This window comes from Sparus aurata, chromosome 19 (assembly GCF_900880675.1).
Source record: "Sparus aurata chromosome 19, fSpaAur1.1, whole genome shotgun sequence".
NCBI lineage: Eukaryota > Metazoa > Chordata > Actinopteri > Spariformes > Sparidae > Sparus > Sparus aurata.
Window position 1 is genome coordinate 9,171,287 of NC_044205.1, and position 19,250 is coordinate 9,190,536.

The 19,250-nt window shown below is 40.5% G+C and overlaps 1 long non-coding RNA gene across 1 annotated transcript in view; it reads right to left on the reverse strand.

Moving 5' to 3' along the window:
• LOC115570398 (uncharacterized) overlaps positions 1-18,829 on the reverse strand; it is a 33,735-nt gene extending 14,906 nt beyond the window's left edge. The window contains exons 1-3 of the long non-coding RNA XR_003981763.1: positions 18,776-18,829; positions 14,305-14,469; positions 10,649-10,742 (exon numbers count right to left, since the gene is read on the reverse strand). This is a non-coding gene — a long non-coding RNA (uncharacterized LOC115570398). The remainder of the gene's footprint in view (positions 1-10,648; positions 10,743-14,304; positions 14,470-18,775) is intronic.
• Positions 18,830-19,250: the final 421 nt, after the last annotated feature.

A 19,250-nucleotide genomic window follows, 5' to 3' on the forward strand; every position in this document is an offset into this window, starting at 1 on the left:
GCGGCAAAGAGTTCTTTTTTTTTTCTGCCTTAGAAGAATGGCTACTCAATGAAATAGAAAGGAAACATGTGAGGGAGATGATTAATAGTGAACTCCATTATTGAAAGGCCTCACTCATAAGATGTTCTCGTCTCCCTGGGGAGCCGTCGCAGGACTGCAGGCTAGGTTCGCACTGTTGTTTTTTTCATTACCAGAAATTTCCTCATAACACCATGGCAGAGAAAACAACCCCCCTGGGGGCTCCGATGCAGGAAAACGGATGCTTTAAAAACACCTACGAGGCCTACAATGAATGCTGAGAGCTTGCTACTGATTCAGTTTTTGTTCTCTCAATAAAAAACGTGTCCGACCTAAAGGAGGGTGGAGAATTACGATGGGGGCTGGATTTACGGCCATATTATTGCCCTGGTCATTTAGGTTTACAAAGTTGGTCAGGCAGACCAATGACAGAATGACATATACGCCTTTGGGTGTATGAGAACACTGATATCAGAATTTTAAAAAATCAGCAATCAATCAAGTCTGTAAGTGGGTAAGATATGTTCTGCTTTTCAATTTTTTAATCTGAATTAACAATTCAAATGGCCTCTTTGTGCGAAGGACCGTTGGCACTCTTGTGAATAGGCTATTGGTTAAGTAGACTGAGTGCTCAAACAACATTTTGAAAGCTTTTTGGAGCCAATAATGGACTGGGATGGATGTGTTGTGGACCTGAACGTAGCTCATTAAACGCCGGGGTGAAAAGCTCTCGGCAGGCTCTCGACTGCATGGCTGAGCAGTTCCAATCACCTCTGGTGAACCACTGGCTAGAAGCTCTGGTTAAAGGAGCTACTTCAGTCAAAAGGTGCTTTGTTATGTTATTGTGTAGAATAACAAGTTAGCGCCTGCTGCAAGGTTTGGGGAAACAGCAGTGGACATCTCTAGCGACAAATCACTCTATTCACGGAGCGAAGAAAGGGCCTTTTGTCATTATTCATTCTTAGCTGAATGGCAGTGGACATTTTACAGTTGGAGTCTTGATTATAATTCATGCCTTTATTTAGATGTCTTAAATGCCTCCGTAAGGGCAAACAAGCTGCCCCCATGGAGATGATTAATCCTGTCAGAAATGCCAAAGTAACAAGTGATTTTGGCATTTGGCATGGGCTATAAAAACCATTTACCTGTAACTCATTTCTGCTTCAGCTCTCGGTAGTTTCTATTTGGCGCAATTTGTGTGCACACATGCAACAAGACAAAAGACAGCTGGATTTTATTTCAGTAACCGTTACGCCTCCCAGTTGGTCTTATTAACCACATACTTACTGGGTCCCGCATGACTTGTTATCAGGGTTCGCATTAAAACTGAATTTGCAGGTTCTACCCGCTGATAATTCGCCATTAGGTTGTTGTAAGCCCTGCTTTATCACCTGTTTAATTCTTTATGCAGATTGTAGGGTCAGTGACCTTACAGGATGTGTCTGGGCTGCGGTGAGCAAAAGTGACGGTCCTAGTAATTATGCTGTAAAGGGGGCCAAGGTCAATTAGAGCGGAAATTCTCAGAGTGCAATTAAATTAATGTTAATATATATTTGTTGCCATCTCAATTAAGTGGCTCAGCTGTCAGATTATTCTGTTAGGGAGGTGTCAGAGTGGCTGAAAGAGGGCTGGTTCCACTTTTACAGAGTTAATGAACACGTCTCACCAGCAGTCACTTAGTACTTCCTCTCGATTGCTCAGAAGAAAAGCTTTTCCCTTTTACATCTGAACTGGCACTGTCTTTGTAGCGCTGTACACCTATATTTAAAAAAAAAGACCAAAAAAAAGATAGAAAGGAAGATCAAATGTGACCCAGATCTGCCGCCAATAAGTGACACATTCTAATGGGCAGCAGGAAATGGGCAGAAATAAAGACGGCCATCAGTCAGCAACAGACAGATAAGTAAGGAGCAGGTAATGGGAGGAAGCCAGCAGCAGCTGGCGTTGGCGGAGATATCTCTATGGAGCAGACGTGATGCTTGAGAGGATTTGGGAGACAGTGCTGGCTGGCAGGAAGCATCCACACTGGAGGATAGATACTGTAGCTGTCTCAGCGGCTAACAAATGTCTACCGTAAGCAGTTAAGTGTTTGTAAATGAGATGGCTTCAGACTTTTGAGAATTTTGTTCTATTATGTAAGACAAAATCTCTCCCTCCACTTAACAATCGCCACTCAAGGCGTTTGGAATTAGGACACATATCTCACCTCAATCCAATTTACTGTCAAATTAAAGATATATCCTCAAACAATGCAGAATATTCAAGATAAGCTGAGAATAAAAACCGCATGCCTTCTTTAAAACCTGACTGCCATTGCCCTTTACCTGACAATGTGTCCCACATAAAGTCAGCCCAAGCCCCAGACAGAGGGAGGAAGAGCTGTCACCATATCCCTTATCATCCGCCACAGCATTGTGGATGTCAGGACTCCTGCTCTTTTCATTTCTTCCACCCCTTTTTTCCTCCTCTTCCCTCCTACCTTTGCCGTTTCCCCCTGGTATTCAAGCAGTTTAAGCAAGGCATATAATCTTCAACCACCCAGCCAGCCCTAAGCCTCAAAGAGTCACCCAGATATGGGCAGATGGAGGTGAGCTATCAGCTAACCTGTAACCGTGGGCCTAAGGCGATAATCATTTCAGAACTGCGGGGGGAAATGGTTTTAATAGCCTTGTAAAGGTAACATTTGTCTGCCTTATCACACCTGGCAGATGCATCGCAGAGGGAAGGGGAAAAGGAAAACAGGGGGAGCAAGAAGGAAGAGGGAGAAAGAATCAGCCGATAACAGTCCCTCCCCAGGGAAGGATGAGTCTGGACTTAAAAAAAAGTGCTTCCTTCAGGAGAAAGTTGGGGGGGATTAAGGTTAGTCGCTTTTCCCTTCTGTTCCACCTGCACTTCATCCTCATCTTACCTCATCCTCCTGCACCAGCCAGCTGTTAACCCCTGGAATGAGCTTTTTATGAGCCTTGCAGTATATGTGACAGACAAGTTGTATTTTACCCCTCAGGGTTCACCTCCTTTCTTTTCTCTTTCATGGTGACCGGACACTGTGTTTGTTCTCTTCATTGCTTGTCCTCTGTGTGTTTTACTGAACAGTGGCATGGCAACGGTACGCGATACTCCATCTGCCAAAGTTCCTTTCATGTTGGAGAAGTTTCCGTGATGGCCGGCCTTAAATGAAACACCATACGTGCAGTTTCAAAGGCCTCTCTCAGCCTGTTTATACTTGACCCGTTGGAAAGTCATGCGTGATTCGGAAAGTTTCAAGTGATGTTTTATGGGGGGCACGGCCCTCTGTGCATTGTTACAGCAAATCTGTAATATTCCACCGTGGACAGACCTGGACTCAATCCCTGACTACAGCTCTTGGCATTTGAGGGTATTTCTCTCTGAGCCGTTTCGGTCTATTACGTCAGTCTTGTTTGCACTGGTTTGGATTATTGTGTGACCCCAAATTGTTCACTTTTGCTTCAATGTAAAACTTTTATGGGGTGGTTATGGAAAAGTTTATTGTTTTGTTTATTGTTCCCAAACGCTTGGGAAGCTAGCTCTGCAATGGAAAACTATCAAGATGGGACACTGTTTTTGTATCAATGCCACTTCAATAAAGGCTACTTCTATAATCTTATTATTCAATATCTTTGATATAATATGCTGTTCTTTCATATTGAATGCTGCTCACAATGGTCAGAGTCCCAAGGACTAACAGGAACTAATGTTAAGGTTTGAACAGTCTGCTATGCAAGTGGCTGCTATAGTTTGAGCTTTGAGATGTAATAACAGCCAGTTAGATTACACTAAACAAAATCAGGGGTTATAATGATGTACGGTAACACGTAATAGTGTTACTCGAGTAAAGTTCTGAGGTAGTTGTACTTTAGTATTTCAGTTATATGTTGTTGTATAATTTCATACAATTAAGAGGGAAATATTACCTCACTACATGCAGATTTTAAAATGAAATATTTCATGATCTATGATGCAATGTTACAGATCAAACTACCAAACAGAATGAATGTTAACACGTCAGTAATAATAATCAAATTGTCTACTGTAAACCCTATTTAAACAACATATACTTTGACTGTTATGAATAGAATTATAGAAACACTTTTGATATGTATGTACACTGCAGCCCCTTCTTCATCTCTGCTTGAGGCTACATTAGCGGTTTGTAGCATAAGGGTTTCATCAAGAACAGGAGTGTTTGGAATAAAAGATGCATAGACTTTAAAAAATGTCCATTGTAAATAGTGCATTGCTTCATTGGCAACGCTGGTTGTTAGATGATGTGTCCTACAGCAAAGGAAGTTTGATTGCCAGATTTCTGACTGAGGACATTTAAAGTATTCTGCTGCAAACAGCCAGATTACTTTTCTACATTAGCCTTGAGCTAAAGTTAGCTAACTATGGCACAAAAGGAGAGCGTCTGTGTTTAACTTCAGGTAATCTCCCACTATTCAGTCACTCACCACAGACTGCGATTCTTTCTCTTCTTTTCCCCTCTCCTCACTACAACGTTATGTTCATGAAGTAAAGTGCATTTCCCATGCAGCTCCAGCAAGCAGTCAACACTACAATAACATGACAAACATCGGCAACAGAGTTCTGCTCAGCAGATCGCTGCTGCAGTCAGGCTGATGAACAGAAGCAAAAACGAATCATATTTTTAATCCCAAAATGTAAAAAATAATCTCTGCGGTCCCATCCCATGAGTAAATGGCCCGGGATCAGAGAGGAATCCGACGTGTCTGTTTATTCCTCAGGTCTGGCTAAACCCACGACTCTCCAGCTGGCTCTCACCAGCTGAGCAGCGGCTCCTTCACTGAGCACTCTGCAGATGTCTTGTGTTTTTGTTTTGATAGGGAGCCTCTTTGCGGTGGAAATTACATGTTCAATACTTGAGTGATATTATAAAATGTATGGCTTTTACCATTAATTGAGGCTTTTTGTTACATTGATGAATTGAATTGAGCATGAGTATGAGTACTTTCATTTTTAGTACCTCCACTATCGCATGTGTTTTTTAAAAACAAAATTTGTCAGTGAAATCAAAATCATGCGTACTAAATAATATGCAGGTTGCAACACACCCTCATACTTAAAAGAACAACTTATGTAACCGGTCACAAAACAACAGGTCCGTTGGAGCATACCACATAGAGGGATACTAGACCTTTTTCCATACACTTATAGTATGGTAAAGTTTAGACATGAAAGCTACTTGGTTGGGTTAAGGAACAACAAAGTTCATCATACTACTTTGCCTGACTTCCTCCTTGGTCATTGTAATAATTACTACGGTCACTAGAGGTTACTGGAAATATTGGTCATAATAAGCTGCTTTCTCAGTCAACCATTTTTCTGATGTGGACACCCTGGCTGGTTGTCTGTGGATGAGTTTAGAAAAAATTTAATTTCACTGCATATTTTACAGATTTTGTTTAGCTATATTAACCAAATTCATCATATTGCTTCATGTCATTGCCCTTCAATGATTAACTGGCCACTGATGTGACAGAAGAAAAGAAACAATATATAAAAAAACACAAGTTGGCTGGACGGCTCAAGGACTTTGTGTCGTCGAGCAGCGTTATCATTTTTGAATTATTAGTATCAATTTGATTGTAATGCACCATTGGAACACTTTTGACACTTTGGATGAATTGACTGACAACTGCTGCACATAGTGACCCATCTGTGGGTGTCATATTCCTGTTGCTCACCACAACTCTTCCCGACATGCAGAACAACGAGGGCTGTCACACGCCAGGGAATCTTCGTCATGTTGGAAGAGAACCATAAGATTGGCTCATATCCAATACTCAATATAAGACCAGTCTCCTTCCTGCACATGAGAAAACTCATATGTCGGTCTAACCTTGAACCACAAACTTTCTTTCCAATCACCTTGAGTCCAATTGCGTGTACGAGCATCCTCCCTATGATGACTGATTGTCAGCAGCCATGTCCCGCTGACAGTGATTTCTCTTTAATGGCTGATTGAGCATGTCACCAGTCACACCATAACCTGCGGTTTGATATGCTGCAGGCCGAGCTGTTTGACAGCCGTGACAGCTACTGTCACCCTCAGTCAAAGCAATAACGTCCCGGCAATCAGCTGGAGATGAAAGTGTGTTGGCTTCCTGTGTACCTTCACATGTAGGAAAAAAAAACACCTTTAACTCTCCAACCTCTGCCAAAGTTGGAACTTAAAGAAAGAAAGACGGAGAGAGGAAGCGGAGGTGATCTATAACCGTACTCACGTTCAGACGCAGAGGTCGTTCCGCTCAGCACCTCTCTGTGTACTGAATCGCGTTTTGAAGTGTTTAGCTGTGTTTAACACTCCCATTATGCTGCAGGGTAGAGATAACTTTCGACACACCAATCTCTCTTTGTCTCTTTCTTCTTCTCTATCTCCGTTTTCTTCTCTCAGAGGCATTGAGACTGTTGTTATCTGCACCTTTAATACAGTAATTAATTCCCAGACACCCTTTTCATCTCGCTAGTGTAAATTATTCTGTTGCATGCCTCCAGGTATTAGCAAACTCTCTTTATTTAGTAAAGAAGTGAGGTGCAAATTAAAGCTCTGTTAGGAAGACAAGCTAGTTTCCATAAGAAGAGTGATATGTCTGACAGCTCAAGCTAGTTGCTAACCTTTGGTATTCAAATATTTTCTAATTTGGTGAACTTTGTGATGCATTTTCGAGCCACAGTTTAGACATTCAGTAATTCATTAACGAGGGATGATCTCAGACTGCAGATTAGAAAAGCAGGGAGAATCGTATCCAACAATCCAGTTTCTGAACTGGTATTATGGTGATTCACAAATAAGAAACACGGTCATGGATGATTTTTCAGCTACACTTGGTTGAATTATGGAAAGCATTTGTGTCTGGCATCCACATTTGAGGAAGCAGGGCATGTGCTAAATATTGAAATGAGACAAATCCTGCATGTTTGAGATGTCCTCTCTGCTGTTTGATTATGCCAAGGCAAAGAAAGGGCCAGTGTTCCGCATCATGCCGCCCTGACGCTAATACCCAGAGGTTGACAGCAATGTCTGCAAACTACATTTAAAAAAACAAAATGTTCCAGTGGGTGTTCCTGCTTCTTGTTCTGCTTGTTTTCATGCCAGTTTTTCAATGTTAATTTGTTTGTATGAACAAATCTCTCAACAGACTTCCGAATGATCCTCACAGTGCACCATATCCAAATCAAAAGTGCTCAGTAGGAAGAGGTTACATTTTTTACAGTCAGAGATGGAGCCAAAGTGAATGAGAAGTGAATGCACTCATGGGAGACTTTAACAGAGTCACAGAATCAACCCAGGAGGGCTACCTTGAATGTACTTTATACCTTCTCACATTGTGTTGTTACAAAGTAACCTGTTGGAGTACTCTGATTACTTTTTTGTCGTAACAAGTAATGCAACACGTTCGTTCTGCAATTAAAGTTATGTTATTTAGAGAGTTTTCCATAAAAGTAATTGTAACTGGGAAAAATTGCTGTCTCTTCCTTTCCTTTTGTTGCCACAAATATAAAAAATCCCTGAAATATTTTGCACTGTTGTTGCACTGCTGTTTCTCTTCTGCTGCCTAGCAGGTGGCTGCGTGCCAGTGGAAGGTTACCCCTAAATTATTGTTGCAGCTCCATGCTAGTCCGGACCTTTCCGTAACAGATATGCAAGGCTTCCATTTCTGCCGGAAACTCAAACTCAAGCATGATATATAAATGTAATGTTTCACTAAAGAAAAGTTACAAAGGCATTAAAAGATAGACATGTTAAAAATGATGTAATCAGGTCCAAAATACAAATCCTGTGGATTAAATTTTGGACTTATGCCACGCACTGCAGTCACAAAGCTTTAAAAAACGCATATAAAAATTGTGAGGCACATGATGTTTGGAGGTTAGATGAGGGTCTTCCTCCCACTTGGGGCCTCAGCTGGTGCAGTAGCCAGGCTTTACTGCCCAACTTCGAGTAGAAGACTGCTTTCAGGCCTCGCTAAATCTTACTTGCCTTAATTCTCACCGTTTGGCTACCCTACACCAGCATCCAAATCCATCTTCCTAATCCTGCCTTACTCCCCCTTACTGCCACCCCCCTCTATCTCCCTCTCACTTCTCTCTTTCTCAGTGTGACTGTCTTGTTGCTCTTCGACAGATCAACAGTAGCGGAAGCTTAGATGCAGCAGCGAGCCTTAAGCCCTCCACATGACTCCAAGTCTGGACGAAGTGGGGCTCAGCAGCATCACTGCTGGAGAAGTTTCATTGGCTCTGGTGCCTACTTTCAGTCCGAACCCCTGTCTGTCTCACATGATTATGAGCTTGATGGACTTAGCTGCACACTTTGCTGTAATATCACTTTTCTGAAGACATAGCTTAAACTGAGCATAAATCCAGATTCTCCCTGATGTTGTTATGCTAGGTTATCTAAACACGAGTAGCTGTTGGCTATCAAATGTCAACATGCCTCTCCTCAGACCTGTGAAAACTTGTGTTTTGGACTGTTTCCTGTAGCTGCCTCAGAATACCGTTTCACTCATTACAGACTACAGAGCAGGACCATCGCTAGCGCGGCATGGCTCAACTGGCTACCTCCTGCTTCCTCCCATAATTTCCTGAATATGATGTCACTGTAACGTTAATGGGGTTTTGGGTGTAGGAAGTACCCAAGATGGCAGTGCTGTTGGAAGGAGAGTATTTTTGAATTAGCTGAACAGGAACGAACTTGAATGGGAAGAAGGAAAAAAGATCAAACAAGTTTATCTACTACCTCGACAATGGAGAAAGCTAACAGTGGCCCTACACCAGACACTTTTCAAGCACCTGTAACAACCAGCCTTCAGACATAAACTACAAACAAGAGTTGATGGAAGATGTTAACTGGTTTCAAACTAACCCAGACCCAAGTTGATGTCCTTGGGGTTCCATTCACAGTTATCTCAAAAACATGACCACTCTTTCTGCAAATTTCAACCACAGAAAAAAAACACAGTCTACCACATAGAGAAGCCATCCTTGGCCGTCTGGCAGCTTACTCAAGAGGTTAACCAACAGAAACAAACCGTAGAAACGGTGAAAAATTCAATGGATAAATTACAAGCAGAAAATTTGACTCTGAAGGCAGGTATGATCGAACATCATCCTGTTTGATATGCGACATCATTGTGATACTGTCTGGAAGGAGGCTAAAGGTTTAAGGTTTCTTGACCACTACCTAAGGATCAGCAGAGCACTGTCTCCAGAGGAGAAAGCCACAAGACAGAAGCTTTGACTCATAGTGTGGAAAGTAAGAAAGGAGGTTGACTGTTGAGAGGTATCCTAAGAACTGTTGGATATATCTCAGCTGAGAAACGCTATGCTAAGTCATCAGTGCATATGCAAGCTTTATTTGTTAATTTTTTTAATGGGCTTTTCTCCCCAGGTCCTGTTGCACTTTTTTCAGCTCACTTAATGACGAAACTAACCCTGGTTTTACTTATGTTGTACCACTGCAGTAAGCCTTTTTTCTCTACTTTAATTGCAGTGTAAACTACATTTCAACCATTGGAGGGGTAGAAACCCACTTAATTAACATGTGCACTTATAGAGCCCTTGATCCTTTTTTATCTATACTGTTCTTGCTTGTTATCACAATGATTAATAGGGCTACGAAAGCATCTTTTCTGTGTTTTGCTAGTTAAAATGGTTGTTTACCACCATTCTTGGTGGATTTGATGTTTTTTGGTCTTGTTATTTTTCCTCATGGTTTTCACGTTTAAGTGTCTTTATGTCATGTCTTTAAATGTCAGAGGTATCAGGAATATTATCAAGAAGAAGGCAATCTTTTTGTTTTGCAAAAGACGTTTTAAGTTTACTTTAGGGAACACAGTATGATGAAGCTGATAGAGAATTCTGGAAAACACAATGGGGTAACACAGCTCATTTTAGCCATGGTACGAGCGGCAATGGTAGATGGATTATAATGATAGTTAAACAAGACAGTGCTACTTTGATTTTTTTGTAATATATATGGGTTTAATTCTCCTATCGCTATTGCGGTTTTATTTAATTAACTAACTTCTAAACTAAAAACTAACCAACAAGTACCACAATTTTAATGAATGTCCTGATAATATCATGGATAGATATCCTCCGAGACTAAACCAAGCTTCTCAAAGTAATGACCTCATCTCTCTGCACTGCTCCATCCTCTCCTTGACCGTTGTGTGGTGGTTTTTCAGCCCAAACACAAAATAATTCACCTGGTGGAAAAGAAAATTAAGCCTAAATTCAAAAAACGATCTATTCGTAATTTCTTCCTCTGCCCTACAATTTGTGAATGAGGTTATTCACTTTTTTGTTCCACTATCAGACCATATACATTTTTTTTTAAACTAGGTGCAACCCAGAAGACATCAGGAATGCAAGGGGAATTGGAAACTTACTAATTCTCTTTCAGGCAACAATGCCTTCAGTGACTCTTTTAAAGGGCTAGGGCTGAATTCAGAGAATGCAGAGCAATTCTTCAGAGATAGCTTAGACAGTAATTATAGGAAAAAATGTTACTATCAAAAAAAGAAAATCAATACGCAAGAAAAATTATTATTACACAAACTAGAACTTTTACTTACTAAAGAGAGCCTACCTTCAGAAGAAGAGCTCCAAATGAAGGACCTCCAGTCACATCTGGAACAAATTTATCTTGATTGTTTGCCTTCATAAGATCCAGAGCCAAATGGCTGGAAGAGGGTAAAAGAAACTCAAATTACTTTTTTGCACTAGAGGAATTTTAAAAGGAACTCTTTAACTGCCCTTAATATAGATGGTGTTCCTTCTAAAAATCCAAAAATCTATTTCTAATTTTGTTACTGCATTTTATGGAAAATTATATGAATCCAAACATAATGAAACATGTATAATATGCCCTCAATTGATGATTACCTAAAACGTACACGCGAGTCTGACCTGACAACTAATGAAATTAAAGAGGCTATATTCTCAATGAAAAAAGGCATTGACGAGCGCAGGTGGTCAAGTGGTTAGAGCGCATGCCATATACACAGCCGACCCCGGTTCGATTCCGGCCAGAGGTCCTTTGCTGCATGTCACATCCCCCTCTCTCTCCTGTGTTTCCTATCTGTCTACTGCTTAATAAAGGTGTCTATGCCAGAAAAAATCTTTAAAAAAAAGGCATTGATGGTTATCTGTTGAATTTTACATACACTTTTGGGAACTTATTCAAAAGATTTTATTTAATATGTACAAAGAATACACTGCTCATGGGGAGATGGTAACTACAATGAAGTAAAGCATTATATCCCTTATTCCCAAACTTGATTAGGACCCCTTGTTAATAGATGACTGGCAATCCCATCACCCTTCTTCATCGACATTGTCAATTATTTCAAAAAGACATTAAAGCTCAGTTATACAACATTTTAACACAAATAAGATTCCAGATTAATGAAAGGGTTCAGGCAAGGTTGCCCCATTTTTCTTTAAGGGTGACTTTCACTCTCACCAAATTTGTTTAACACAATAGCTTTACTTTAACTCAAATATGTCTTTTGGGTATTTCTATAACACTGCATCACTGTGCCAACGTACAGCGTCACAGGGCTGAATCACAAGTCAAGTGTTGTTTGCGTAGAATTTGACAAACATGATAAATAGTGATTGCAAGGTCCCAGCGCTACTGGGTTCAGGAGAGACTTCTCGATTACACTTGGTTATGATTTTAAACATGGCATCTGCCTGAGAGTGGAATGGAACATGGCTGCGTGGTGTCTGTCATTGTCTCCATCACATCACATTTCTCTCCCCCCTCCATTCCCACTGCTGCGGTTGTCAGGGGTCTGGGGTGCCTGAAAGGAAGACAATTACCTCCCATCCTCTCCATCACTGCATGTTAAGCACTGACAATCTTTGAGTGAAATGAAAGCGAAGACACACAGCCTCCCACCAGCTTCCAGACAAATCCTTTTCTTCATATGTCTGTGTTAATGTTTGCGTATACAGTATGCACATTTGTTCGTCTGTGTTTGTTTAGATTGTGTCCATCTCTCGCTCTCTGATACATTCTGCGGCATGTCATGGAGAATAGCAGGTGGAGTGGCAGCCCACGCTTCTCGCTCTATGTTTAACCTGTGAGATTCAACACCCCCTGAAGTGGTGTGACATGTCTGTCCCAATGGGTGCCTGCCTGAGTATAATTAAACTTTGGTGGAAACTAAACTTGTGTCAGTAACTGCTGCCATCAGCGATATCACTGAAGTCAGCTGTCTTGTTCTCAAGCTATTCTCTTGATAATGTGGCCTGACATTTTCTCAGAAATATGTGCCTTTGTTTCATGAATAATCAACACTATTGTCTTCAGTAAGAAAATTTAATTCTAAATCAGTCCTATGAAACTTGCTCTTGCAGAGGCACGTTTATTGATTCAGCACATTTTGAACAAAAAGGCATTTACAAGTGCTTACTATAATGTATAAGAAGATTCATTTTCATAGAAAAACTATTTTAGAACTGTTAAGTCAGCAAATAAATTATCTGCAGTTGAGGGGCACATTGATAAACTACTTGGGTTAAAGTTTTTTTTTTTTTTCCAAACAGATGGAATCATTTGGTGTATGTTATTCCTATGAATGAAGGATTTCTGCGTGCAAATGAGTATTTTATGTATTGGCACTTTTACCCAAGTAAAGAATTTGAGTACTTCTTTCACCACTGACTGTAGTCCAAACAATCCCATGTGGTCATTGGTACCACAGATTGCCACTGTAAAGGAGACATCTGTGACAGAGCCCCACCAACTGAAAAAAATTATCAGTTTGTTTTTAATGCAATTGTTAATAAAATAGTGTCAATTGTGTGCACTGTTATATTGATTTTTTGATCTACTGTGATTTGCCCTGTACTGGCTGCATCCAGAAGAGAAGCACTGCTATGCACATTGTATCTTGTTTTCTAAGAATTGTTGTGTTTTTATTTCCTTAGAATTAGTTTTTTATATTGAGGGTGGTGTCCCCCATGTTGCATTGGCATGTCCCTACAGTAGCCCTGAACGGACAAGCCAAACACTGGCTCTAGAAACTACTTAGGGGGGAGGGTGGGAAGAGGGGTATTCAGTTGGTTGCAATCTGCAACTACACTGCTCGATCTACTAAATCTTACATACTCGACCTTTGAATGGTCAAGGTGCACTGGCAGATTTCTTCCTGTCTTTTCTGATGTTTCAGTTCTCAATCATAGACTTAGCTCAGTAAGATACAAAATATTTTGCAGATTTTTGGGTCTGAAAATATCTTTGATCTCACAAATATTGAAAGACAGAGCATGTAGTTGTTTGTAACCGTTTTCTGTTTGCTGATGGTACAGTCGCTTGCGTTAAGCCAAATAACTGTTGTGAGACTGTATTAGCCTCAGGAAAAAATGAAACCTGTTGATTAACTTGGCAGCCAGAGCGAGAAGAGACTCATAGATCACATTCAGATTAGAGAGGTATGATATGCACAATGCATGGAGCCATTTCCTTCCACCACAGTGGGGTTCCAGGGGTCTGACTCCATTATCGCTTTGGAATAATGCCAAGGATGTCATCTATATTCCACTCATGAGACACAATCCAAAACAGACTTTGAAGCTTCTACTGCAACTGCCACACTATGCAGCATCACATTCTGTCAACACTAAGTCAGAAGAGAAGGCTTGATCCTGCAAGGAAATGTCTGTGCATCTGTGTCCATGTCCATGGATTCAAAGATGTTCTACATATGAATTTCAAACACTATCAACAAACCACATACCATTGTGATAAAAACAAACCGGACAGACTCTCACGTTATGACAATGTGGCCATGCAGCTGAGAAAATAGAGAAGAAAAATGGAGAGAACATTTTCAGCTGTTCAAATTAAAGGCTGAAATCCACATAAAAAAAACCCATGACATACTGGCTTCATGGACTATTGCTATACTTAAAAGTAAATTAGCACACATAAGATGGTGTAATGTCTTAATCTCATTGGGCTATAAAACTTGCCTCATTTATCTTGGCTTTCAAGGCATGTGGCTGTTATTTTTGAAAGTCATTTTAAATATTACTCTGCTTTAAAATACTGTACCCCCAGGCAAAAAGAAAAGTCTGGCTGTTAAGATGTACCATCTGAGACACATTCCAAAAGCACTCAACCTCAGCACTCCTGTGCCTATTTCACTTTCCGTCTGATCTCCATTTTCTCTGGTCACTCCTAATGTTCCAGCCCGTGTCCTTGCTAAATAATTACAAGAGGCCCATCCTCACCTGTCAGTGTGGTCAGGCCCTTTGTTGAGAGTATGACAGCAATCTTGTCCCCTCACTCCTCCACTTCCATTAGCGTTGCTGGCCGTCGTGACTGCAGGCCCATTCCAGGGTCAGGGCCCTCCACTATGGGCTGTAATTGCAGCACTCGGGAGCCACCGAAGCCACCTAATGAATTGTCACCCAGTTTAATATGAAATTACATTGAGGGTGAATCATAATAGATTAATAGGGTTGGCAAGGTTACTATCAAAAGATAACCCATTGCAAATTGCTGATTACCTGCTAAAAATTATTATAAGGAACAAGTGAAGTGGAATACTCACGCTGAGTGATACAATCCGATCACCCTCACCTATCAGCGGATTACTCTGTGCAAAGAGGCAGACGAATGCTAATCCCTATTCTGCTTTAAAAGGTATTGGCCATTAGCGTGTTCTTAAAGTGGCTACAGAGGACACTGGAACTTTTGATCATTAGTCTGATAATTATTGTCATAATCCTAGCCCTAAACGTAACTCATGTATTTAATTTATATAAGTGTCTCATCGGGACTGACAATCTCACTAATGTGTCAGCCCACAGCCATGATTATGAACTGCCTTAATTTCAGTTAGCTCAGAAATAAAAGCTTTCCTACATTTAAAGGATAATCGTGGATTATTTGAATAGGGGGGGATTGTTATGGAAACACGTCGATGTGCAAATAAGAAAACACATTAATCCTCCAACTTCTTTAAAAGCTACTGGCAATAACAGGTTAGCTCTCACTGCTACAGAGAAACCTGTAATGTTTTATGATGTTATGCGGTTTGGCAATTACTCCAAGAGCTCATATGATGCTAAATTTCAGATTCATACTTTCATTTGGGCGTACTAGTAGACTAGGTTTTCTCATATGGTGGTGAGAGATCACAACTCTGTTCAATCTTTAGTAAGAATTACACATGTGCATTACTTAAAAGGGCAGGATGTAGCCGATCAGAGGCAGAGTAGGAAGGGTCACGCCAAGAAAGGTAGTGTGATCCAAAATAACGGCATTACAGCTGGTAACACAGCCGTATATGGTCGAGCCCCATTCTAATACCGAAACACAGGCTGAACAAACTGAACCATCTACGCAAACCAAGACCGATGCAGGGTATTTTAACCATCTTCGGTGTGGACTTTTCACTTTGCAGCATTTTTACTTGCACAGAAACACAACACAGTAAAGGAAGGGCAAAAACCCCTAAAGCATAATTTAACCTATTTTATAGATCCAACTTTCAATGTATGTAAGTATCTAATCAAAACTGATTCACTCATGGATTTCACTGCCCAAGGCCTCAGGGATAATCTGCTTTCTTCTTAAACTGTAAATTCAGTATAAGGCCGTCTTTGTTCCAAGTAGAAGATAACTCCAGTTAACACATAATTGAACAGCTGAACCACTTATATGGGGGTGAACAAAAAGTGAGCACACCTAAAATGCTGGTTGTTCACCCTCCCTCAATCATGTTAATGTATACAGATTTGTTTAAAATGATAAACATGTTAACATTAATAAGAAACAATGCACATAGACGGATGACTGCTCCTGTCGTATGCATCATCCTATAGTGACGAATATACAGTATACAGTGCTACAAAGCTTATATTCTGAAGCAGGTAGAGATCAGTCCTGAATAGTGAAATGGCTGAATGTTGAAGACACTCACATTTCTACATGTTCACATCAGTAAGTGTCACATGTTATAAAAATCACTCACACACTTATTGATATGCTTGGAAAATAATAACAGACTACAAGTTATCAGATTGTGTGCAAATTTGAGTCATTTAGACATCACGCAGTGAACAGGTGACTGAAAACCAACAAATTCCGAACTGGAGCAAATTTCAAATTATTCAGAACCCTGCAGTGCTGTGTACCTCCTGACTGTGTCCATGTAGGAAACATCTATAACACAACAGCTTCAGCGTTCAGGCAAACAAGACACACTATATGATGCAACCTCAATAACATCAACAACCACACACAGGCAGCCACAATGGGACATTTTGCCAACAGGAAAGAAACTAGCATGCAAGACACAGATGGTTATAGACAGAGGCTGTATCTGGCTCATATTTTTCAGAAGTCCACCCTCTCATTTCCTTTCCTGCAGATGAATTGTCCACATCATATAATGCATACAACCATTTAAGCAACTGAGATGATTAGCAAAATTAAAAAACATTCATCCCTATTGGTTTCATTTTCTTCACATTATGAAGGGCGCCACAGGCTTCCTTGTTGACTTTCTTTTCCAGAGTCACATAAATTCACTTAGCAAGGGCTGGCCAATCCTGATTGAGTGAATGAAGGTGGGTGATATCAATGAATCCCAACAAGAGTCATGTTGAAGATGAAGACACGCCCCCCCAAGTGTCACTCTCTCACACTCACAAAAAACTCAGTGACAACAATGTCATTGCAGTGTTACCAGAGCCAACAGAACATGATGGCAAAGCCAACTTGAGAATCAACTTTTTATAAAAAAGTATTTTGCTTGAAAGTTTCTCTGTCACAGTTGATGTGGGTCGTTCAAAATGTGAAAAATGAATCACAATGACCGCTCAGCTCCACAGAGACATCACCATAAATAATTCTAAGTATGAGGGCTGATGTTGCGGCCCCCCCCTCTTATCTGAATCAGCTAATGCATTTTTCATTGACCAGTGGCTCCATTAGACATGCTGATAGATCTTTCTGACACTTGAGGAGCACATTTCCATACATCCATACAGGGACGATTATTAACAGAGATAAGCAGAGCAAAATTACACACTTGCCCTGTTGTTTCTCCACCCTCTTTTCTCTCGCGTCACATTCCAGTTTTGACGGCAGTCATCTAGTATTTCACACCTTGAAACCCAAGCGAGACAAGCCATCACTGTCAGGAGCGCTGACCTGACAGAAATACATTTCCGATACGAATAATAGCAGGCTTAGTTATATTTATGGCAACGTAACCTGTCATTATTTGTACCCTCGACCAGTAAATGAAGGAAGGGAGCAGCAGTGAAAGTAAAAGTGACAGCACCTCAGCTTTTTTACTCCTTGTATATGAAACAGTGAAATCTAAACGGTTATCTGTTGACTGTGTTAGACCAAAACAATGTGAGGGCAAGGCACGTAAAACAACTAGTAGAAGGAAAATTACATATTTTATTGAATTTTCTGTTATCTGTATTTTGTGATCTTCTATTCAAAGCACAGTATGTAAGCTCAGATTTGTTGTGTTTTTTTGTTCTCAGAGGAACTCATTCAGATTTCAGTCCAATCAGTCAAGTCAGTACAAAGGATTGTAGTGCAAAACAGCATGGTGCCAATAGTTTTATTTTTGTTTGTTTCCCCGAAGATATCACATCCGTGTGCTTTTAAGAAATAACAATTCAAAGCAAGTTTTAAAAATTGCACACAGCAGGGAGAATAGCTGCATTTCTTCGCCAGCCCGTTCTCCCTCCCAGTGCGTCAAATATGGCAGCCTGGCCAGTTATCGTAAGTTGATGCTGTAGCTACACATCTAGCATGACTTTTGGCAGCTCCAATCTTGTGATCTAGTATAAAGAGCAAGGAAGAGCCAAGGGGTGAACGCAGTGCTGCCAACTTTGATGCTATATTTAGCGAGTATTCCCATAGTCACCCTTTACAATAACATGCACATGGCAAATTACACAAATTAGGTGATGATGTCATTTAGCGACTTCTAGCGACTTTTAGGACAGCCAATAGGACTTTCCTTACTGAGGCCTTGGCAACAGTGGGCTAGCGTGGTTGGCTACACAGGACTTCCCCTAAGACGATCAGTCCTGTGTGGAAACAAGGGTCAACATTTGTTTTAAAGTTTTTTAAGTTATGTAGTGTAGAGGTCTCACTCAACTCTGTTTTCAGATTTTCACGAATACCCCTTTAATCTATCAGACTGCATGGGAGCAAATTGGTAAGAGCTACTAAAAAGTATAATTTGGGATGTTTAACAATAATCAACACACCTTAAAAATGAGTTTATTTATTGCAACTATGCTGTTCTTGAGCATTCATTTTCCCATGTCGTTTACTTTAACCATAACTATAGCTCTTATTCAATATAAACATCATCAGCATGAAAAACACCTTCAAACAAGGATTTAGAAATAATAAACACGTTTAATGTCTAAACCTTGTGGCTCATATTTTTCCTTTGTGTTAAATCCCCTCATAACCTGCAATTTCCCCCAAAACCTGCTCCCAGAGGCAGCGACGTGACCAGAGACCCGTCCTGAGGCTTGGTCCTGCACCGGCTCCTCCTTCCAGCAGCAGCACGTAGCAATGTTCAATGTCCTGATTAGCAGCTGCCAATGCTAACCGCTAGCAAAAGTCATGGTGGTCTGCAGCTTGCGCCATTAAAGAGCCCTCACTTCTAAAACACACTCGGCTACACTTTTAACAAAATAAGCAAACACTCACCTAAGCTCCTTGTTGGTAACGGTAAATAACACTTTTCATAAAGTTATTCCAAAGTTTGCTTGGACTTTACATTTTTTTCCGTTTCTCCACTCTCCGTTTTTTCTCTAGTCCCGCCCCTCTAACAATCCGACAGGTTAATCCCCAAAAACGAAAAATGATTGACACCTGCCCAAACAAATGAGAACCCAAATAAAAGAAACCTGAGGCGTTCAAAGCCTTTCAAAACATAGGTCATTTAGTTATAACATATACAGCAGCAATACATTTAAAGGCCCACATCAGAACACTTTAACAACTGAAATAAATGTAATAAACTCATATAAACTAATTAGCATGGTGCTACAGTAGCATAAGTAAGTTAATTTATCATTACGTAACTGACAGAGCATTATGCTAAAATAAAGCAGGATGTTTTGGAGCCTAAACCTAACCAAATACTGCAGTTTTTTTTATCCAGACCCACCCAAGCACTGTA